Raw genomic sequence first — 23,454 nt, 5'->3', positions numbered from 1 at the left:
GCAGTTGGGTCATTTCTCTGCCAGGTAAACTATGCAAACAGTGGCTAACATGCCAGGGCCTGCTGGGTTTGCCACGCTCCGTGCAGCTGATGCGAACACTGTCTAAATGCCCTAAGGGTTTGGGTTGGGTTTTACAGATCTATCTCCCCCAGGTTACACCCTCTTCCAATAGGAATCATGCCCTGCTCAAAACTGGCTTGAGCTTTTTTGACTCCCCTTAGAAACAGCAGCAACATTTTTTTGCAATATTACATCATTCTGGACTCCTCTGCCCTTTATCTGAGATTCTTGGCTACCTCACTAGGCCGAAAGCCCAGCCAATGGGGATCAATACAGGCAAGGGGACTGCAAATAGTAGCTCCTGGACTGAAGAAGGCAAGTTAAAGGGGAGGCACGAGTCCCTTTGTCCTGATTTGCCAACCGCTCCCTTGAACGATTACCTGTTCTCCTTAACCCTGTTGTAGTATTTGTTGCTGGAAGCAAGGATACAGTCAGAGACTGTGTTACTATTCGCTGCACTAAAGTTCAAAGTGCACCAGAGTGATAGCTTGTAAGCAGGAAGGGCTCATCAACAGGGTTGTTTCGGTGACTGGGGGGGGGGGGGGGGGGGGGGGGGGGGGGTGGGGGCAACGTGAAGCCTACTGACATTTAGATACACTTTTTTTTAAAAAAATCACCTTTTGTTACATCCCCTGCACCCAGAATTAGTAGAAAGTTGAATGTAAGATCTTAGCAATATTCAAGAGAACTCTTTTCCCACTGAGTTTATTCCACTTAAAACTACCACTCTTACCTTAGTGAAATCATGGGTTATAATTCCACTGTATAGTTACTTCTCTCTTCGTGGTGGCCAGTTGGGGTCTCCTAAGATGACCACCCACCCAGGAGACTTTAGGACAGATGAAATCAAACCTAAGCTCTCTGCCTGATAGAAACAAAACTAGTTAGAATCAAAAGGGTGAAAGGGAATGGAGCAAGCCAAGTTTTTGACTCTTGCACCCATGAGACCTTCAGTGAGACTTTCCGTTCATTAGTCAGCCATTGGATTGGATGAGGGAGAAGAGGAACATTCAGATGTGAGTCACATGAAGAAACACACACCTGGGAAACCATTCCTAATCACGTATTAACAACCCGGTGGGGAATATTGCTACAAACACCTGTTACTATTTGTCCGAAAACCAAACACTGGAAATTCTAGAACGAGGTTTCCAAAGTCCAGTTGGGTGAGCCCTGGGAATTCACGTCTTGAGGTCTCAACAAAAGATCACCAGGGTTACTGAGGAAACCCTGGGTGCTACAGTAAACCTCCAGTCAACAGGGTGTTATTCACTGAGGTTAGGAGATCACGAGAAGCCCCAGGAGCTATTGTCACCACCAACTGCTGAGATTCTTTCTTTTTTTCCTTAGGAAAATGGGTCATTCAGAGATTCCAGACCACCTTACTTAACCATATTATGTCTTCAGTAAATTCCCAAGTGGTCCCATCACCTTATCCTACCTTCCTGATGAGATAAATGCAGGATAAAGGAGGAAAGAAAGCGATCTCCCCCCTTCCCACCTACAGATCACGGATTTCTCTAGATTGTTCTTTCCCATAATCATCTCAAATATGCCTGAGACAAATACAGACGCTGTTAATCTGTACTGACACAGCTGAGAACATAGGTAAAGGTCAAAGACAGCAAACATTCCTCCAGCCCCTACTGTTTTCAGGACAAGCTCAGAGAAGCTTATGACAGTACAAAGACACAAGACCTTTCTTCTAAACATCCTTAAGAAATAGTGATGTTCTTACAGTTGCTACCTGGTTGCTGTTGCTTTCCTTTTTGATACATTATTTCCCCCAATTAGATTTGTTACTGCTTAACTTGGCTGTTGAATTAGTCTCTGTGGTAATGGTGGTTTAAAGACCTGTCAACAGGTAATCAAAATCACTTTGCCAAGCAACCCAGGAAACTTGTAATTTAGAAAGCTCAACCAGGAAAGGCTGTTCTCTACCATCTATCTCTTCATAACCTTCAAGAAGAAATTTTAATTTGGATTTATTTGAGGACCAGGTTTCTGACCTACAGAACTGTAAGAATTAAAAGCCGTCTAAAAACTGTGAAGTCACTTATTTACTGCAGGCTTCCCTGGAGAAATATAAACTCATCAGGCTCATTCTCCACTTACGGAAATGTCCAAACAGATCATTTTAAATATGAAATGAAAACCGTATCTCACCAAAACTAAGCTTACTGGTTTCTCCGCGTGCAAACGCACATACACCATTTACACTGCTCAAATAAGTTTTCAAGTCTGGCCAAAGTGTTTTCACAACCTCAGTACTTAATTACATTCCACTTTCAATGACTGCTGCAGAAACTTGCCGCGCTTTGAAATCCTCTAAATCGGCCCAAACACTGTTAATGGTGATTCTAAAGAAAAAAGATGAAACCTCCTGCTTTATGCAGCTCTCAAACCAATAAGCCAGATAACACTAGTAATCAGCATGAAGGCTGCTGTCCATCCGATCTCCACAGCACTGCTCCCTGGAGCTTCCAAGAGACTCCTGAGTGAGTCTTCCTAGCGCACAATGCTTGACTGTTCCACTCGCTCTGCAGCCCCCAAATTAGTGCAGAGCCAACTGGCTTTCTCCTCAAAGGAAACAAAATACCCCCAACCCTGCACCACTGCTCATTTCAGGAGGAAAACGCAGATACGACACCAACATTTCATTTTATGAGTAAAGTTATTTTAATGCATGCCATAAATGCTTTGGCATGTGAAGGAAGTCACGTCCCATAATGCAAGAAGAGAGAGAAGTTGAGGGGGAAAGATGGCACGTGGAGAAAGCAGGGGGTACCTGAAGACAAGGGGCTCACGTGGTCTGTCGAAGGCGGAAGAGGTTCCTTCTGCAGAGGAGGGGAGAGAGGGCAGCAGCGAGAGACATACAGGATGCAGAGCACATTTTCACAAAATGGTACCAGGTTAAAAGCATGGCAGGAATTTAAGTTGCAGACATTGAGTAAGAGTTTGACTCAATTCCACATAAGGGAGAGGCGGCAGGAGTGAGGCTTTATTGGGAAATAACCTGGTTTTCCACTCGGCCACTAACCAGCTCATGAGACCTTGAGTAAGCCACTGACTTTTCTAAGATCCTCTCGAGTTCCAAAATAAGTGTGTTTGGTCATGAGCTTTCAAACCTTCTGTTGGAATGACACAAGTTATTTACAGAAGACTGAGGTTGTGGTCAGGATGGTATTTAAAAGCAGCCACCAATTTTCTGTAAATGAATCCTGCCTGGAGGCAGAATGAAAATGGGTTGGCAACGTTAGGACTTGAGTTTGTCTCTAATCGGGCAACCGATAACACAGCAGGAAGGGGGTCGAGTGGCATCGCTGATTAGCACCACGAAGGTAGGATTACAGGTAAGGCATCTGAGTGATTACTTTCACTTGTGAAGGGCAATGAGGAAAGTGAAGGGGCCAACCAAAGCCACATTCATTTAGAGCCCTCATTAGGGCCAGTTGCCATCCCCCTCCCCCTCCTCCCCCTTCCCCACCCCCTCGAAAAGGATGGCTTGAGGATATCAGTCCATATTCACTAGGATAAGAAGCACTTCTAATCTACAGATCGCTTAAGGCATTACTGATTAAAACATTTATTCCACATTGTATCTCTATGATAAACAACTTTTCATTGAAGAACTTAGTACAACTCTCTCTATATGAACACTGAAGATATTAATATGTTGGAAGGCTACCCATGTTATCCCATGTCCATTGGACATAAGATAAAATGGCCAAGGCTTATGGGAAATACAGTGTAGTGCTGGACAGCAGAACAGGGTCATCAGATGTGGATTTGGAATATAGGACTTCCTATTAGCTCTATAATCTTTTTTCTTTTTTAATGTTTATTTATTTTTGAGAGAGGGCATGAGTGGGAGAGAGGGGAGAGAGGGGGACAGAGGATCCGAAGCGGGCCCCGCACTGACAGCAGAGAGCCCCATTCAGGGCTCGAACTCATGAACTGTGACATAGGACCGGCACCAAAAATCGGCTGTTCAACCAACTGAGCCACCCAGGTGTCCCTAGCTCTGCAATCATATGTGTATTATTCAACCCTCCATTTTTCGTTTATTCATAGGCAAAATGCATCCTACAATTTGTCTGAGGGGATAAAATTCAGTTAGAGTATAGGATGTACAAGAAATATTCACAAATGTCCAATCTCATCCTGTAGCGTCTCTAAATTAAACCAAAACAAATCAAAACAAGCCTTCACAGAGGCAAGTTTTCAAAAGCTACAACACCCATATCCAAAACCTCTTGGTAAAGTAAAATATAATTTCCCTCCTAAATCCGTAAGATTCAAAAAGCTGTTAAAAAAAAAAAAAAAAAAAAAAAAAAAAAAGCTATTTAGAAAAGGATTTAACCAAAATGGAAATGACTTTACCTTCACCCAACAGCAAAACTCAGTCTCCAGAAGGTAAAACACAAATCACCTTGGGCAGATCTCTGAATTAAATGCCTAAAAGGTTCAAACTGAATCTAGGACCGACCCATCAAACCCAATTATCTGAAACTCCAAAGAACTTCCTTGTTTGTTTTTAAGAAGCCAGGCTGACTAAGGTGTCTACGGGGATAATTACATAATTTGGTCAACAGGTAACAATACCTTTACAGTCCCGCATAATTGAAGCTTCGGTTTTACTCCTGGCAACGGGGTGGTGGGGATGTGGTTAAGTGTATACCTTAGAATTTTAAATATCGAGATTGGTTTATACTAATCTTAGTACCAATGATTAAGACGCTCCTTTCAACTGCAAACGAAGGCGTCTTGATTCAGGACACAACAAAACCGCGTGCCTTCAGGAATCTGAATGAATTATGTCTATTCCCCAGGTGATAGTTTTGCCCTGATCTGAACATATCAAAAGAGTAAGCCTTTCTCTGAAGGTCTCTGAAATCCCAAGGACTTTCTTTCCCCTCCCCCCCCCCCCATTTTAATACCAGTTGTGGAGGCTGGGGTTGTGTTGATTTACCCACTCTGGGCTTTTGAAACCAGTTAAGTGTCCTGGCAACATGTTCAAGGTATCATAGCTATACCTGGAGGATGTTTCTTTTTTTTTTTTTTTTTTTTAACGTTTATTTATTTTTGAGACAGAGAGAGACACAGCATGAACGGGGGAGGGGCAGAGAGAGAGGGAAACACAGAATCGGAAGGAGGCTCCAGGCTCTGAGCCATCAGCCCAGAGCCCGACGCGGGGCTCAAACTCATGGACCACGAGATCGTGACCTGAGCCGAAGTCAGACGCTTAACCGACTGAGCCACCCAGGCGCCCCAACCTGGAGGATGTTTCTAAACCACGTATTTCTGTGTTCTACCAACTCCTGTCCAAGGCGCCACCTTCAGCTTGTTTTGTGATGATGGCCTCTTTGAAACAAGCGTGTAAGTCACTAACACAGGGCATGAAGTAAAGAAACCTGGTTCTTTCACCACTTTATGGTGAATGTGCTTTACAAAGACTTGCAGAAGCGCCTCGGTGGCTGAGTTGGTTAAGTGCCCTACTCTTGATTTCAGCTCAGGTCATGACCTCACAGTTCCTGAGTTCGAGCCACGCTGGGGCTGTGCAATGACAGTGTGGAGCCTGCTTGAGATTCTCTCTCTCTCTCTCTCTCTCTCTCTCTCTCTCTCTCTCTCTCACTGCCTTCCTCCCCCACTCGTGCTATCTAAATAAATAAATAAAACGGATTTTAAAAAAAGACATGCAGAATGTGAGGCCGTGTTGTAAGTGTCTGACAATTTCACTTAATCCTTACAAAAACTCTAGATTGTAATCCCCACTTTAGAGATTGAGGCACAGAAGCGAAGCAATTTGCCAAAGGCCACACAGCTCGTAAAACGGTTGAGGCAAGATTCTTCAGCCAGGGAATCTGGCCCCGAAGTCCAAATCTACCACACCTAGCCCTCCAAATCATGCTTTTCTAAATACCATAGTCCCTACACAAGGTACAAACAATGGCTGAAATCTACTTATTTCAAAGAGAAGTTTAAAAAAAACACCAGTGAAACCCAGTCCTTTCTAAAATGAAGGGGAAAAGTCAATCCAGAAACAAGTTCACAAAATGTTTAAGTGATAAGAAGGAAATACTGTGTAAATGCTCTGCCTGCCCCACTAAACACCATTTTTCTCTATTATCTTGAGAGGTTTCCTTATGCCCTGGGCCCCTGTTTGTGCTTGCAGATGGTTTCTATTTCTAAATCTCTAAAGCTTTCAGGAATTTATTCCTAGACTTTGAAACCTGCCCACTTGCAAACCTCCCCTCACCAACGGCCTTGGCAAGTCAAAAAACTCTCTACTGCCTTTGGAAAGCCTGATTTTTAAAGCTATTTAAGTTCTCAGGTTGCAGAAGAAGGAAAAGGCACTATGAGTCTCTGTGTCCATGCCACCCCATTCCCGACTTCCAGAGGGAAAGACAGAATGCGGTTTAATCAATGTCAAGGCTTGTGTCTTCTCATATTTACACTTTAACTGTATCCTGGTAAGAATTTGATTCTATGTGGTCACCTCTTACTCTTGATAAGGTTCGCTGGACAATTTTCTCATAGGACACTTACCTAGATGTCTGTCTTTAATAGTGGTGTAGGGAATGGTATTTAGGAAAAACCTTCCTTTGGCTGGCTGGGAGCTTCTGTGGTTTTAGAACTACCCCTGTATTTTCTCAAAAGAATTTAAATGCCACCTCTTGAGTTATATAAGCAGCCATGGGAAATTCAATGAGCGTGGCTACCCTGGCTTAATTCAATCCACTTTGGGGCAAATTCCCAGGGTCTCATTAAATCTCAAATATGTACATGTATGAAGACAGTAGCTGGGAATTATGATATTTGAGCAACTTTGAAATTGAAATATCCAATTTCTAACTGAATACACTGAACCCCTCAGGTCTTGATTAATCAGCATGGAACAAAAATACAGCTCAATATACAGAAATTAATTAGGGATGTCAATCACATGGACTGTGTTGAAATTGCAGACTGAGAGGTCAAGAAGCCACAAAGAGCCAGCCACCGTGCCTGTGCGCTTTTTAGACTTACGTGTGGCCCTTATTATGGCAAGAAAAATAAGAATTATTATCCCAATTTTACAATTGAAGAAAGTGAAATTCAGAGAGGCTTGAATAATTTGCCCACAGTGGTTTAACCAGTGTCTAGAGATTTTTCAAACCCAGTTACTTTCCGCTGTGTCTTAGGAAGCCTCCCCAAAATGCACTATTTTCTCTTAATAAATAAATAAATAAATAAATAAATAAATAAATAAATAAACAATTCTGACTATTCACAACCTCAAAGCTATCTCCTGATTATGTATCTACCATAATTAAGCCAAAGAGTAAAGTTCATGTTGTATGGGGTTATCTACAGAACTGGGATAAATGGAAAGGATCCAGTTGAGTCGAGAAAACTTGATGAGATGAGAGATTCTGCACCCAATTTCCCAAGAACTTCAACTTGTCTATATACTCAGTTTTCCCTTAGCAGTTACCTGGCTTCCAGTTCACCAGCTAAAACGATCATGAAGAAGATGTTAACCTTTTGATAAAGAAAGTGTAAAATGAGCAGGTCAACTACATGGAAGAAAGAGGAAGGCCCAAGCGAATCAGAGCATTTCTTTCAACAGAATCAGACACCAAAAGCAATTACTTCTGACACACAAGAGTTGACAGGCCTTTGGGGGATATTTTTCAAAACCAAATTGTACAAGAGATCAGAAAAAGAAGACAGAACAAGTTTACAAATCCTTTATTTAGTAAGCATTGTTTATTACAACTTTTAATGTTCACTAATGCTCCTTGTGAGTTCTTAAGCCTGTAAATGAACATCTTAACTTAAGATGTTCAATGCAATCCATTAGTTTTACCCTGCTAGGCACTGGGAATGGGCTTCTTCGGACACTAGCTAGGCTCCCCCTTTTACCTACGTATTTAGAAAGACCAAAAATGGATCATTTTCCAAACGTCAGTATGAAGCACTGTACAATAACTAAACTAGTTTAGTTTCATATCATTAATAAGATTTTATTTTATAGCACGTGTACATATATATACATATGTGTATATGTGTATGTGTGTGTATATGCGTATACACATGTGCATATACCGGACACCTCAACTGCTTTAAAAATTAGGTTTGGATTTTGCAAGTTTTTGCAAAACGACAGTGAATAACACAGGCATCCATTTTACAGTGACCAAATCTCCCCCAAACGTAGTAAGTTTTTCATACTCTCCTTATCGTGACCGTGGAATAAAAACGGTTTTTAAATTGTTCTTAATGTGAATTTGTTTTCAAAAACACAAAAGCCAAAGAGAACAAACACATCACATCTTAGACTATAACATGGTTTGTTCTGGTAAATCCAGTAAGATTAGAAAGACGCCTCCAAGGACAGAGTGGAAGCCCTCAGGGCTCTCGCAGTGGACATTCAAATTAGGGTGACCCAGCAGGAGAGAAGGTTCTCCCCAGCATGCATAATGAGAGGATGAGCAAAGTTAAAGACAAAAATGCCACTGTCTGATATGGTTATTGTTGGCGCATTTTGTCCAAAGGCCCATTAGCTCCTTTTCTCCACCTGCTAAGGACTGCCAAAAAAACTAGCCGGATAAAAGAATAAGGTAACTGATTATTTTTTCAAATTCAGCTTAAAAATGATCTCGCTGAAAAACCCATGACTCACTGAATTGGGGGCATACTGGAATACACTTGCTATCAAATCCCATCTATATTCTAACTCACCTCTCCCTCAAAAACATAACCTTAAGGAAAAAAGAAAAGGAAAAAAAAAAAAGATAGCCCTCTAAACCATAATAAGCCGCTCAATACTAAAGACTAGAGACAGAGTACCAGGCCTATCAAGCACACACCCTCATCTATTAAACGTGGTCAATATCAATATCCTTTTATTAAAAGGAACAAAAGAGAAGACTTCCATTTTCCTGCCACGTGCTGTCCTATCAGGGTGTACTAAGAATACTTAAACATAAATTCTTTTAAGTATAACGGGCTATTGCAAAAATACAGTATTTAGCTATTTTATATCCATAAGCCACCTTTTGGATGGTAGAATAAAGAAGCCCAAAAAGAAATCTAAATGACCATAATCTGGTTATTACATCATCGTTAAGAAAATCAGCACCTAAGGTATATGTATCATGGCTTCTGCTGGAAATTGACCAAAAAAAAAAAAAAAAAAAAGGAAGCGTTATGAATTCAATCGACCATCTTCACCCCTGCAGCCCCAGTAGCCTTCTTCCTTCTTCCTGCCCTATCAGTGATCTGCATCTCTGTGGGGTTGGCCTTTTGGGGTCCCTAGTAAAACAATGAGGCAGGAATCAAGAGAAAACACAGGGTTAGGATTCTGACAAGGTAACCATTTTCTCTGCCTTGGGTTTTGTAGGCCATCTTGTTCCTATAAACGCCAGAATGTCTTAATTTCTCCCAAGTAGTGACACTAGGGGCAGATAGCCACTGTTAGTTTTGAGGCCAATGTCCCTTAATGAAAGGACCAGCAGCAAAAATCTGTCAAATGGTTAATTGATGCAAATCGAGGGCCACCATCACTGCGGTGCAATATGTTGCAGAAAAGAGAACAATGGACAGTACTAGAAAGGAAAAGAGCAGTATTCGGTCATTAAAACATTTAATCCACAGTTTGCTCTCATCACCAAGGATAATCTTTACTTTTCGTCAACTGAGATCGCTAAGAAAGCAAAAGATGAAAGATAACCTGGAAAAGAAGAAACATACACACAGAGGGGATAAAAGAAAAACTGTCATTTGGGTCCAAGGATTTCACGCAACATTTAGGGCAAACGCCTTTGTTCCTCGGCTTCGGAAGGGAGTGGGTGGGTGGGTGATGGAGAGATCAGATGGGGCTGCCGGGGCCCTCCACACCCTGCTCTCCGGCGCATGCGCGAGGCCAAGACAAAGGAATAGGTAATTACAGTCCCGATTCATTCATTTTGCCCGCAGTACCAAGGATCTGCTAGCCCTGGCTGGAATCCCGGGGAGGCCGATCCACACCCCTACAGCAAAACGACCACCTCGATGCTACTGTTGGATTTTAACCCGCGAGGTAGTGGCCTCGAGGGAGATCGAGGTGTGTCAACCCCGTTCAAAGGCACTAAAATTGCACCCCCGAGCGCTGTGCTGATTTCAGCAGGGTGAAAATTACACAGGCACAGGCTGTCCAAGGAGTTCGTTTCAAGGCGGAAATGTCTCTGGGGAAGCAGATAAGGAGCTCAGCCGAGCATTCGATGAATATTCATGAAAGAATGCGGTTTGTAGCCGCGAGCCGCGCGCTGTGTGTGCGGTCGCATCCAGGGACTCCGCAATTTTTTTTTTATTTGTCGGGGGAGGGGGAGGGGGGGCGTGGGGACGGAGACAGGAACCGGGCGTCGGATTTCAGCGTTAGCGCTTTCGGCAAGACCTGCTGAACCCCAAACCTCGGCTCACAGCGCAGCCGGGCCGTGGGGGGACCGCGCGCTGTCAGGTCCGCGCTCACACTCTCCCGGCCCGGGCCGCGAGGGTGGAGGCGAGGCGCCCCGGGCATCTCTGCACCGAAGCCTCGCAAAAATATAAAATGCTCCGAGATGGCCCACAGGTTAGCGGGAAGGCAGTTCGGCCACGTCCGAGGCGGGGGAGGGGGGCTTTGATCCGCTCAGAGGTGCTTCGGCGGGCACGTTGTCGTGTGAACCTCGCATTCCTTGGCCACCGCAGGCCAGGATTCAGGAGTCCCCCGGGGTCAAGGAAACCCATTTGCTGAACCAAAGAGCCACCTCCTTCCTTGGGAGCACACCAGATCCCCGTGTTCTTTCTCCCCCTACTCCCGCCCCACCCCACCCCCACCCTCCATCTTTCGCTGCTGCGCCCCTCTCTCCCAGCGCTCCCTCCCGGGCTGCGACTGGTTCCGATGACAGATACGCTCCCTTCCGCCCCACAAAACCGTCTCCTCGGGACTCGGTGCGTTTAGAGGGTTTCCCATTAGGCAATTTCCTCCTTCACGAGCAGCTGGCTCCCGCTCGCTACCCACCCCGCATCTCCCGTCTACCAGACTCGCCACCCCCGCACCTTCCCACCCCGCGAGAGGCTGAAGCCACCCACTTCGGGGGGCCCCCCCATCACCCCACAGCCCCGAAGTGCGACGGGAACCTCGCGGAGGGTCCCCCCGCGTTGGGCGCCGTCTAACGAGGCCCGCGGCGCCCCACGCCCCCGGCCGCGGCGCCGAGAGAACAAAGGGCCTCGAGGTGGGGCGGGGGCGAACGGAGGCCCCCGGGCTGCCGGCGCCCCGGGTCCGCGGGGGCGGCGGGGCCGCCGGGGCGCGCCTCCTTACCGGCTCTGGGTGCCTGTGCCGGCCCTGGGTGAGCGCGGTGCCGCCGAGGGGCCCGGGTCGCAGGCGTCGTCCGGCCGGTGCCTGGCCGCTGGCGGAGGCTCTCTCCCCGGCTCGACGGCGGAGCCCGGAGCGAGGAGCGAGTTGGAGCGCTGCCGCCGCCGCCGTCGCCGCTGCCGCTACTGCCGCCGCCGCCGCCGCTGCAGCCTCTGCATTTCTCGCGCTCGCGCTCCCCCTCCCCTTCCTGCCCAGCGCCCTCCCCCGGCGCGTCCGCCCGCCCAGCCTCCCTCCTCCCGCGTACCCCGCCCGCCTCCCTCCCCTCCCTTCCCCTCCATCCCGGGCCCCGCCCGCCTCCCCTCACCTCCCCTCCACCCCGTCCCCTCCCCGCGTCCCGGTGGTCCCCTTTCCCCTTCTCCTCCCCTCCATCCCGCTGTCCCTCCCGCCAGTCTCCATCTGCCCTGCACGCGGGCTTCCCACTCCCTCCCCACCTCCCTCACCCTACCCTACCCTCCTCTCCTTTGCCGCGCCCCCCCCCCCCCAACTACCACACCCCGCGCCGCCTCCCCTCCCCCGCCGCGCCGGGGCTGTCTGCGGGCACCTCTCTCTCTCTTCTCCTCTTTTCTCTCTCTCTGTCTCTCTCAGTCCTTTGGAATGGGTGGATAGGAAGTGCTCGGGCTCTCGCTCAGACTTCAGGGGCTGCGTGGCGGTGGTGAATGACGCCCCCTGCCACCTGCTACCCTTCTCAGCACCCCAATCCCGCTCGCGCGCGACGTCCGCCTGGGATTCCGATACCTGGACGGGCAGTGAGGTTGGGGGTGACCTGCCGAACCCCCTCAGCCCATCGAGACAGAGGTCCTCGGGGTTGAGGGAGGCTGCCAACGGCAGGCAAGTCCGGGCGGCGCCCCCCCGAGGACCGGGCGCGCTGGGCGAGGCGGCTCCTTCGCACGCTGGGCTGAGCCCGGAGCTCCGCGGCTGGGGACTAGCGACGCCGCCGAGGTCCGCCTTGGGGGGGGTTGGGCAGCGTCGTCCCTGCGACCGTGCTCTCGGGACTTGGGAGAGGAAGGAGAAAGGACAAGAGCCCGAGGGAAGGAACCGTCGGTGTTTCATGTCTGTTCTTTAAAAGAGGCAACCAGTTCTCGGGAAGACTGGGTTAGCCGAGGCAACCGGTGCAGTGCTGCCTAGAAGCGCACAGGTCAAAGCCACGGCCAAGCCGTGTCGGGGTGCCCTGAGGCACCGCCACTTTCACACCGGGACATAAAATAACCACCAGCGTGGGGAGGTATGCCCACCTTGCTTATCTGTTGGCCAGAAGCAAATGCAAAACATAACGGGACAACGCTTGCAACCGCAGCTCTTTCATTAGACAAAAGCCAATTTTACCTTCCCGCAACCATCCGAACCTTTGGAACTTTTATTTGCGGCATTTTGGCGCCCTCTGGCTGTGCTCGGATTGCTTTCACGTTTGCCCGCCTCCCGGTAGAGCGAAGGATGGAGCTGGGAGTTGTCCTTGAAGGTGGATCTGCCCTCCTGACCCGCGCCTGGATTTGGGGGTTGGGTTGTCCTCCAAAATCGAGGCGACAAAATGCAACCATATCTTCAAAGGGAGGACGCCAAAGGCAAGTGCATCTGCATTCAACTGGGGAAAGGTAAGTCCGGGTAACAAGGAAAAAACTTGTTAGAACTTAACTATATTTAAATTAAGCAGGGTGTCAATATCAACCCAATTCTATAGGTCGCTGGAGGCTATGCAGGTAACCGCTAGACAACCGTACTGCACAGGTAGTTACGGTTCATACGCGGCCACAACAGATAAAACGCGTGCAAGCTGGAAATGTTCGCATTTTAACCAAAGGGCGGTAAGAAAAAGTGGCGATTTTGTTTCTAAGTGGTTTTTTTTCCTTGCTTTCCTTTTTTTTCTTTTTCTTTTTTTTTTTTTTCTTGCCATTGAAGTGAAATAGCAAAGAAGTAACTATAGTTCAAGAACGGGGTGGAGCGGATTACAACTAGGGTTGCCTCCAAAGCATTTTATATATTTGAACATCTATGTTCAATAATTGAGTGTGTTCAACCTATGCCCCTTATTCCAGAACATCATCCAGAACATCCAGAACATCGTATGCAGGGTTTCTCAACCTCCTGTTTGAGATGGGTAATTTTTTGTTTTGGATGGGGGACAGGGCTGTCCTGTGCTCTATTGGATGTTTAGCATTATTGCTCGCCTCTACCCACTAGTTACCAGTAGTGAGTGCACACACACACACACACACACACACACACACACCCTCTACCACCACCACCACCATACCATCAGTTGTGACAACCAAAAATGTCTCCAGATGTCTCCAAACGTCCCCTGGGAGGCAAAAGTCACTCCAGGTTGAAAACTGTGTGGCCATCGAATTTCAAGTCCTCTTAAGCAAGCCTCTAAGTTTTCACTTTATCGAATCCGATGAGCACTTGCAGTTTACACTCAAGGCATTTGCTGAATGTATTTGTTAAGACATCTGAATAGTTATTTCAGTAACATTCAGTTTTAACTCTGTGATCTTTCAGACATGTAAATAAGTCATCTGAAAATTAGTAAATATATGTTCCTATTGTGTTTGCATGAGAGGCCTCTGAATGTTACCTTCTTTCTGTTTTCCGTTTTTCCAATTTTTCCCAAAATAGACAACGCAGAAAATAACATTTGTTACCGTCAGTGCTTCTAGCTAAATTTTCATGATGGGAAAAAACAAGCCTTTTAAAGTTGCAATTCGAGAAAAGATCACAGGTTGCCATAGAAATAGGAGGCAAAGGGGCACCTGGGTGGCTCAGTGGGTTAAGCATCTGACTCTTGAATTAAGCTCAGGTCATGATCTCACTGTACGTGGGATGGAGCCCCGAGTCGGGCTCTGTGCTGACGAGTAGAGCCTGCTTGGGATTCTCTCTCCCTCTCCCTCTGTCCCTCGTCCCCTTGTGCATGCTGTCTCTCAAAATAAATAAATGAACATTAAAAGAAAAAAAAAAGAAACAGGAGGCAAAAACGTACGCCAATGAGACTTTGGGTCTCCTCAATTTTGTCTTCCATTAAATCCAATTTGTTGATGTTTTTAGTTTGATTTTTAGTTGTTCATCTCCCATCTTAACATTTTTAGGGTGCGTGCACTTGAAAACGTTTTCAAAACACACGCTTCAGGAAGCTCTGGAGTTTAGAAAACTCTTGTGGATGTCACTCGCTGCTTCGATTATAAATGAATGGATTTGGAGGCATATGTTAAAAGCACATTTTATGACAAATGTAATTACCTGCCAGCATTACACTCGTGAAAACCAGCTTTACTCTCCAAATGGAGTGAATATCTTTTTAATAAACAAAGCTGAACTTCCTGGGGTTGTAAAATGAATCCTAGTGTCGTTTTCAATTGCCTGCATAATTTGCTTCAGTGAAGCATCGCCTGCATCATGAAATTACTCATCCAAAAGATAAATTATTCAGCGACAACTGATTTTTCCTACAAGACTTACCAAAGAATTGCTTGCAGTGTAATGGACACATTGCCACCGAAATTACTAGTCCGTTTCCAAGAGCCTCAATGCGAGCTCAGCTTTTTCAACTGTATCTAGTGTGTCAATGGAGGCATCTCCGATTGATTAGTATACAGACCTCATCTCACCTCCAAACCTCACCCACAGCTCCTCGCCCTGGACCCCCAAATCTCCACCTCCCCAGACCTGACATCGTCCTCGCTTCCCCTTCCTTTTCTCTGGAATAGTAAAAAGGATTAAGGTCCCAAATACGATGTGAACCCAGATGAGTGAAGCAAAAGCATGCTGACAGCCAGGCCTGTCACACCAGCCGCCTTTGCTTGACATCTTTTTGGCTAGCTCCTGTCCAAGGCCACGTGTTAACCCAGAGCCTTGGAGGAGAACCACGCGGAGAATTTGATAAATTCAGCTCTACTCATTAAGCTATTGAACAGATAACCGAATTGCGGCAGGTGTTCACAAGGCCTGATCTACAAATTCCAGGCCAAAGGCCAGACAGAGCCAGATCCCATATGACATATGAAAGTGTTACAGCTTCCCCCCACCCTGAAGTATATTTGTGACTTAAAAAAAAAAAATGAATGCTTATTTATTTTTGGGAGAGAGACAGAGAGAGAGCACAAGCCGGGGAGGGCAGAGAGAGAGGGAGACACAGAATCCGAAGCAGGCTCCAGGCTCCGAGCTGTCAGCACCGAGCCCGAAGGCGGAGCTCGAACTCACGAACTGTGAGATCGTGACCCGAGCTGGAGTCGGACGCTTAACCGACCGAGCCACCCAGGCGCCCCAGTGTCGTTATGATTTTCGATCAAAGGAAAATATTGAAATCGGTACATTTATTTCGTCTTTCTCCCTGCCTCACTTCCCCCAGCCTGCGATTATCACCACCTCAGCATTCACAGATCCAAGTGAAAAGACTTCCTTTGTTCCAATCGGTGGCTCTCAGGCAGGTGCTCTTTGACTTCCCAGAGCACAGCCTGCAACACCTAGAAGCATTTGGGGAAAGAAGATAGAAGTGGGGTGGGGGGGGGGGGGAGTGCTACTGGCATCTAATGGGTAAAAATGAGCATTGCTGCTAAGCATCCTTCAGCACACGCAGAACAGCCCTGCAGTCAGCAATTATCCAGTCTAAAATGCCCATAATAATGAGGTTGAGAAACCTTGGTGTAAAAGCGCATGAAGTCGGGAAAGATTTGTTTTGAGAGCACGTGCTGCCAGGGGAAGTGCCTCTTGCCCATGTGTGTGGTTCAGGGTGTCTCGCAGGCAGTGGGTCTGGAGCTGTAAAATTCTGCTCTTAGCAGGGGCCCTGAGCCCTTCACCGACCCCCTTCCTTGACTATGACATGAGTCTGAGCGGTGACTTCAAGAGCGGAGCCAAAGATTGACATCAGGGATTTTTGAATTCCACCCTCTGTTACTACCTGCCGAGTAACTGGAAGAGAAACAGCTTAGCCTCACTTCCCAATTTCAGTTTCCTCTTTGTGTCCTGTAAAACGATAGCCAGGAAACCTGAGCAACCCTGGATGTGCTAACAAAGCATGGGACTCCAAGTGGAAGGAGCAAGCCGGCCTCGGCAAGACGCTAGGAACATGTTTGCCCAGGAGAAAAAGCAGGGCAAAACAACAACAACAAAAAACAATCTCATACTCTGCCCGAACAGTTCCCCTTTTCAACTCCCTTCTCCCTTTCTTTCACTGTAATTTCCGCACCTCCCCGTCCCCCGCCACATTGGCCCCCAAATACTTTTCTACTCACCAGCATTTTCTATTAAGGAAATACATCAAACCAACGATAAAGGGTGTGTGCCTCACTCACCAGCGAGGGCTTTTTCTAGCCGGTGCCTACCCGTTCCTATAGCCTTGAGGCCTGGGATTAAACACAGGGACCTCGAGTCTTAGAAAAACAGCCCTTAATTCTTTGGCTGCCCTTCCGCCCAAATCGCCTGTTAAACCCTTCAAAGAACAAGTTGCTTTTAAATGACATAAAGAATGTCGTGGAACAATTATTCGCATGGCTCCACTTTTGAATAAATGAGACTGAAGAGGTTCTGGTGTTAAATAACACGAGCTTGAAGTCTCGCCCATTCCTTGTTGCTACCTGCCTTTACTCTCAGATCAGCCCCTACCGGTAATTAAAATATTTTTGCTTTAACTTCGAAGCCAGGAATGGTGCCCAAAATAAATTGCTAAGTGCAACAGTAAATTGCCAAACAGAATGCAGAGGACGAACATTTTTTTGTTATAAATTAATTAAGGGATGCTGCCTCCCCTGCCTCTCCAAGCACAAATGCTGCCCAAATTCCAATATCTAGCCAACTCTGCTCTTTGGATACACACCCTAAGACCCCCAAATAGACGCCATGACCCTCCCGTGTCTGAAGCCCAGGAATCTCCTACTCAGATAAGGTCAGCTCCATGTCAGAAAGAATGATTTCAGAGCCAGAGTATTTGGCACAAAGCATCATGGTCCCCATCTGAAAGCATCCAAAAGGACTTGGAACAAAAAAGGAAATTTCATTGTAATCGAAATATTCATTTGATCAAAACCGAACACAAGGAAGGGTGTGAAAGATGCCAAGAACTACTTCTCAGGTGCCAAAGCAAGTTGCTGACTAGCACCTGTGGGGTTGTGCATTATGGTAGAAATAAATACATGGGGAAATGTCCACGGGGTTTTAGCCCAGACTGTTACCAGTGGCTGTCCTCAGGAATTGGTGTCATTCCAGAGGTGGGGTGGGGGGCTGCTTGGCTCTCTGACACCATATTATCAAGTTCTATGTTGAATGAATATTTTTGCAATGACCGCTCATTATTTTGGGACTCAGAATATATAATTTTGACCAGTGCTCGAGAGACCTGTTCTGGGCTAAGAAATCACCACTTGGAGACTGCCTTCCCATCAGCTTTCCTGCTGTATGCTTTCTAACCCCATACTGCTGCTGCTTGAATCTTCCTGTTTCTTACCTTTACATTGGTGGCCTAACTGACATGAAGCATGTGCCCTGGCACATTCTTAATAGCCCTGGCACTCCACTTTCAGCTGCTGGACCAGGTGTCTGGGCGACCTCACCCCAGCCCACCTCTAGGGCAAAAAACCCCTCTCCCCAGCTTTTGAGGTGATTTTAGAAAGATGTTCGCCTGTAGTTTGCCTCCACTATGCCATCCACATATTAACTTACTTTGGGAGTTGATGGACCGATGATCACACGCAAAGCTCTGTTTTCTATATAATGTGTTTTCCTAAATGTCTTTCTTGGTATATCTGAGTGATTTTCTACTCAACAGCATTGCTGCGGATTCAAAAATCACCTTAGGCATCATATCTTCTACTGGAGACCAGTTCTCTTCCTTTCTGTTTTTTATTCCCAATAATGCTGCGGTGACAGCTTTCAACACATGGTTCTCATATTTTGAAGTATTTTCCCAATTTACATTTCTAGAAATGGGATCCATTAATCACTGCTATGCTGATGTTTATGGTTTTGCCCTCCACATCCACGAGATTAAACAAAATCAGTGCAAACAAAATAAACTAAGAGAACTCATTTCCCCAGAGATCTGACCCCAACACATTCTACAACTTCTCCGAGGTGCCAATGTCTTTAAGTTGCATATATTTAATTACAGACCGGATCAGACTTTTTTTTTTTTTTTTTCCCAGTGCTGATTCACTGTATGGGTTTCACTTGATGTCATAGTCTGTCTCCTATGAAAAAGGGTTAATATCAATTCTACTGACAAAAGTCTTCTGTTCATCCCTTTGTCACTTTTTAATGGGAAAGTGGGTTCCATTCGTCGACGTTCTCTTCGAACCTGTTGAACTCTGCGGGACTAGCGCGGGCAGCACATCTTAGTGGCTCTGCAGACAAGCTTGATTTTTAGATACTAATGGTTTCAAGTCCCAACTGCCTCTGCTTTCTGGGTTTTAGCACAGATCTTCATCTCTTTTAGCCTTAGTCTTTTCATCTGGGAAATGGAAATATTTCCAGTTGCACCGGGTTGTGCTGAAGTTTATACAAGAGACTTTATTTTTTAATGTTTATTTATTTATTATTATTTTTAATATGAAATTTCTTGTCAAATTGGTTTCCAGACAACACCCAGTGCTCATCCCAACAGGTGCCCTCCTCAATGCCCATCACCCACTTTCCCCTCCCTCTCATCCCCCCCCACCCCCCCATCAATCCTCGGTTTATTCTCAGTGTTTAAGAGTCTTTTATGGTTTGCCTCCCTTCCTTTCTAACTTTTTGTTTTCCCCTTCCCCTCCACTGTGGACTTCCGTTAAGTTTCTCAGGATCCACATAAGAGTGAAAACATATGGTATCTGTCTTTCTCTGGCTGACTTACTTCACTTAGCATAACACTCTCCAGTTCCATCCCCATGGTGACAAAAGGCCAGATTGCATTCTTTCTCATCGCCAAGTAGTATTCCGTTGCATATACAAACCACAACTTCTTTATACAAGAGACTTTAAATCCCTCAGGCAGTTCATAAAACACACTCAGAAAAATGTGTTCTAAAGGGGCTGATTTTACAGCGCCACCAAGAGGGCCATCAAGGAAGGGATAAAAAACAGGAGTCAACAGGATGGGAGGGCACACGTCCCTGGAATGGGAAAACCTGTGGCACACGGTCTGTTGCTTTGTTTGCTCGAGAAACTTAGCTCGAAGCTTCCTGGCAGCCAAGAAAAGAAGGTCAAGACGCCATGAACTATTAACTCTCCTCTAATAAAGGAAAGGTTTCCAGGGTGTGCGGAGCGACAGATGTTCCCAGCAAACGTTTCAGAGGAATGGATCGACGTATCCCGCGACGGAAAGGCTCGTGGATTGTGTAAAGGACAATTTTGCAATAACGACGTTTACTGGAAACACAGACATTTTCTCATGAGGTCATTTATGACGTCAACCAGCAAACGCCACGAGCCATCGAATCCTAACTCTGGAAAGGAAGCTCGTGAGTTTTACAATTCATATCATACTTCTGGATCTGGAAAGCTATTATAATTATACAGCAATTTTGCGAGAAGGGAAAAATAAGGTGGTGCAGGCAGACCATTTGGGCTGGAGCCTAGAGTGAGATTTTTCCGCGCGGGCGGCGCCAGGAGGGAAGCAGCGGGACGCCTTTCCGTGGTCCGCGTAGACTGTGCCCCGGGAGAGAAGGCCTACTGAAAACACACGGCCACCCCTCCCCCAGACTCTGCGGCAACCTCTCCCCGGGAGTCTGAAGCAGAGGTTTTGAACACGGAGACCCTAGAGTCCCAGGGGATTGGGGGACAGCCATCACGCAATTCTTCACCCCTCTCGCTAGCTGCTTCTGCATTTTGGTATGAACTTTAAACACACACTGTGGCGCCAAAATTGACTTCTCCCGAATTGCATTGCCAGAAAAGTAATAAATATTTATATTCCGGGGCGCCTGGGTGGCTCAGTCAGCTAAGCGTCATACTCTTGGTTTGGGCTCAGGTCATGATCTCGCGGTCTGTTGGTTCGAGCCCCGCATCGGGCTCTGTGCTGACCACTCAGAGCCTGGAGCCTGTTTCGGATTGTGTGTCTCCCTCTCTCTCTGCCCCTCCCCTGCTCATGCTCTGCCTCTCTCTGTCTCAAAAATAAATAAATGGTAAAAAAATAAAAATAAAAATAAATAAATACAACCAAGAAATATTTATATTCTAAGGTTTCATCTTCCTTTTTTAGACTTAGCTTGCATTTTGACCCAGGCAAAGGGGTCTCCCATGTCCGCCAAAGGGGGCGCCTTGGGATTCTGGCAGAGGACATGCCACATCTTGTTGGCAGCTGCTTAGAATGTGCTCAGGGGCCTGCAAAGTGTCAACCAGAAGCCCCCGAGGCCAAAAGTGCTGAGGGTGAGAGGCGCAACCAAGAGATTTTTGAGAGCAACTGTTCCCCATCAACCAGCTGGATGGACTCTAAGCTTTAAAAAACGGCCCCGGGGAAATAGTGGGAGATGCAGGTTGGAAGGGGGTGGGCCCGATGTCCCGCTGTGCAGGCCCCCCTTCCGGGATGGGACCAGCGGCAGAACCCAGCGGAGGGCGGAGAAACAGCCAACACAACCGTCCTCGGATTGGCCTAAACACATATAACTAGCGATGTAAAAAATTTTAAATATGCCCCACAGCATCAAGCTGCGTTTCATACTGTATTTCTTCAAGTTGTTATTAACTAATCATCTCAAAGTTATGGAGACTTTTCTAAGAGAAATTAAAGAGGAAGCTTAAACAAAGAGTTCCTGCCTTCAGAAACACACACTACAATGGAGAAACTTACGAGGTAAGGCAGGAATCTGCAAACTTTACTTCTGAAAGGGCCAAATAGTAACCATTTCAGGTGTCGCAAGCGGGGAGGCTTCCGTTGCCACCGCAGACCCCTGCCCTGGTCTCGGACAGCAGCCATAATTTGAAAACAAACGGACATGGCTGTGTTCCAATAAAGCTTTATTTGTAAAACCACGTGGCAGGTCAGCTTTGACGAAGGGTGGGGGGGGGGGGGGCTGCAGTTCACCCACCCCTGCTAAATTCAAACCCTTAGGCTGTAGTAAAGTAAGTTTGAAGCTTCCTTTCGAAAATTTAAAAATTTCACATGCATTCTTTTATTTGCCTTGAAATATTATTCGGGAGCAACGAATAAATAAATGCAAGCAACAAAAAGGCGAGCTGAATTTTTTTCTTCACACGCTGTATGCAGAGTTTCATGTGAATATTCGATATTCTCAAATCATTTATCTTTCTTTTTCACTATGATAAACTACATTCTTGAAATCCATTCGGATGTTTTTTTCATCGACTCAAAACATTTATGACCGACACATAAGGGGATGAAAATTTGCATTTAATCCTGATTTCCATTAAAAGGGGCTTACAGTCTCTTCGGAGGTTTATTGTATTTAATCTCATTAACTTCACATTGATTGTCCCAGAAATTGAAATATAGCTTGACATATTTGCCAGTCTGGTCTGGAATTACCTCCTTGTGGGGAAGCAAAATGGGGGAAAGAAAGCGAATGCAGTCAGCCATCCAGCAGAGAAGGGAAATAATACATTTAAGTGAAAATAAAATATTAAGCATAAAAATACTGACTTAGTGCAGGACATTTTTCTGAAAGCAACGTTTTAAAATATTATACAATAAAAAATAACTTTTCCTTCATGATATGAGATATCAGATGAACTCCAGTTAAATAAAATAGATGTAGGGGTGCCTGGGTGGCTCAGTCGGTTAAGCGTCCAACTTCGGCTCAGGTCATGATCTCTGGTTCATGAGTTCAAGCCCCACGTGGGGCTCTGTGCTGACAGCTCAGAGCCTGGAGCCTGTTTCGGATTCTATGTTTTCCTCTCTCTCTGCCCCTCCCCTGCTCATGCTCTGTCTCTCTCTCTCTCTCTCTTTCCCAAAAAATAAATAGACATTTAAAAACAAGTAAAAAATAAAATAATAAAATAAAATAAAAGACAGATCCACTTTCAGTTATCTGAGAATCACTCCTAGAGACTACAGTTTGCCATTTTGAGCCTGAGTTTAATTTTTACTTTATAATTAAATGTTGAGAACTGTTCAAAGTCTAGTTTAAATCTACCATGCAGCAACGTGTTGAGGTTCTGTCTTTTTAAATCATCCTTCACATTTAGAGCTGGAGGGAACCAAGTTGCCCAAGGATGTACAGTCAATGCCACGTCCTGCCTCCAGGATGGACATCACTAATAAGTCAATATCAACCAATCACAGAATTGTTTCCAGGGCCAAAACATTATTCGTAGTACTATACCCAGATACCACTGCCAATTAGATCTCACCCCAAGGCTGACATGTAACTTTCACTTCCAAGATAGTCCAATCCTGATTTTACAAATTTGGAGACCATAAGGTTAACAAATCTTCCCACGTTCTAAACAGGATTCTCTTCAATGTAACGCCCTTTCTGCTTCTGTTTTACAAATCCCCTATCACCCAGGGACAAGGGCGGGGTGGGCGTTGCCATGATGACAATATGAATTCATACGCAAATTAATCATATTTATCAAGCACCTACTAAATAAACTATCCTTAGTGCTGGGAATTCAGCCATAAACAAGGTAGACAAGGTTCTCCTGGGCACCAGAGATAGAAACCAAACTTTTGAGAGCGTTACTGTGATGGGAAGCAGAGAAACGCAGCCTTAGCAGGAGAGAATTGGGGCTAAGAAAAGCCTTCTATTGGAAGCCATTGAACTTGGGTATATATACAGAAGGAGACATACAAGGGGAAGGCAGACTTTGAGAATGTAGGAGAAAGATGGGGTAATGATAGATGCCAAGTCCCTGAGTCCTTCAGAAGCAAGGAAGAGCTGACCTTTATAGCAGCAGGGATGCGGGGCTCGCAGATTAACATATAGGAAAGATGAGCTTTACACGTAGGTAGGATATTCTGTTAACACGTAATAAAGGTTGACCACAGGGGCGCCTGGGTGGCTCAGTCAATTAAGCATCTGACTCTTGATCTCAGCTCAGGTCATGATCTCATCGTTTGTGAGTTCGATCTCTCGCAAAATTAAAAAAAGAAAAGA

At 46.0% G+C, this 23,454-nt stretch overlaps 1 protein-coding gene and 1 long non-coding RNA gene across 3 annotated transcripts in view; one reads left to right on the top strand and one right to left on the bottom strand.

Annotated features, from left to right (window-relative positions):
* The window catches only part of BASP1 (brain abundant membrane attached signal protein 1), a 57,052-nt gene extending 44,785 nt beyond the window's left edge, over positions 1 to 12,267 (bottom strand). The window contains exon 1 of one of the 2 annotated variants that reach the window (XM_060634388.3): positions 12,173 to 12,267. The gene's annotated coding sequence lies outside the window, so the exon portion shown is untranslated. Of the gene's footprint in view, positions 1 to 11,383; positions 11,664 to 12,172 lie in introns of those variants that run through there. The other variant, XM_060634387.3, reaches the window with a different exon arrangement.
* Positions 12,268 to 12,305: 38 nt separating this feature from the next.
* On the top strand, positions 12,306 to 22,091 carry LOC144615929 (uncharacterized). The gene is made up of 3 exons (XR_013554658.2): positions 12,306 to 13,026; positions 13,113 to 13,246; positions 19,568 to 22,091. It is a non-coding gene; the product is annotated as an uncharacterized LOC144615929 (long non-coding RNA).
* Positions 22,092 to 23,454: the final 1,363 nt, after the last annotated feature.

Source organism: Panthera onca, chromosome A1, assembly GCF_046562875.1.
Source record: "Panthera onca isolate mPanOnc1 chromosome A1, mPanOnc1 haplotype 2, whole genome shotgun sequence".
NCBI classification, from domain to species: domain Eukaryota; kingdom Metazoa; phylum Chordata; class Mammalia; order Carnivora; family Felidae; genus Panthera; species Panthera onca.
This window is presented reverse-complemented; position numbering and strand designations above follow the sequence as displayed.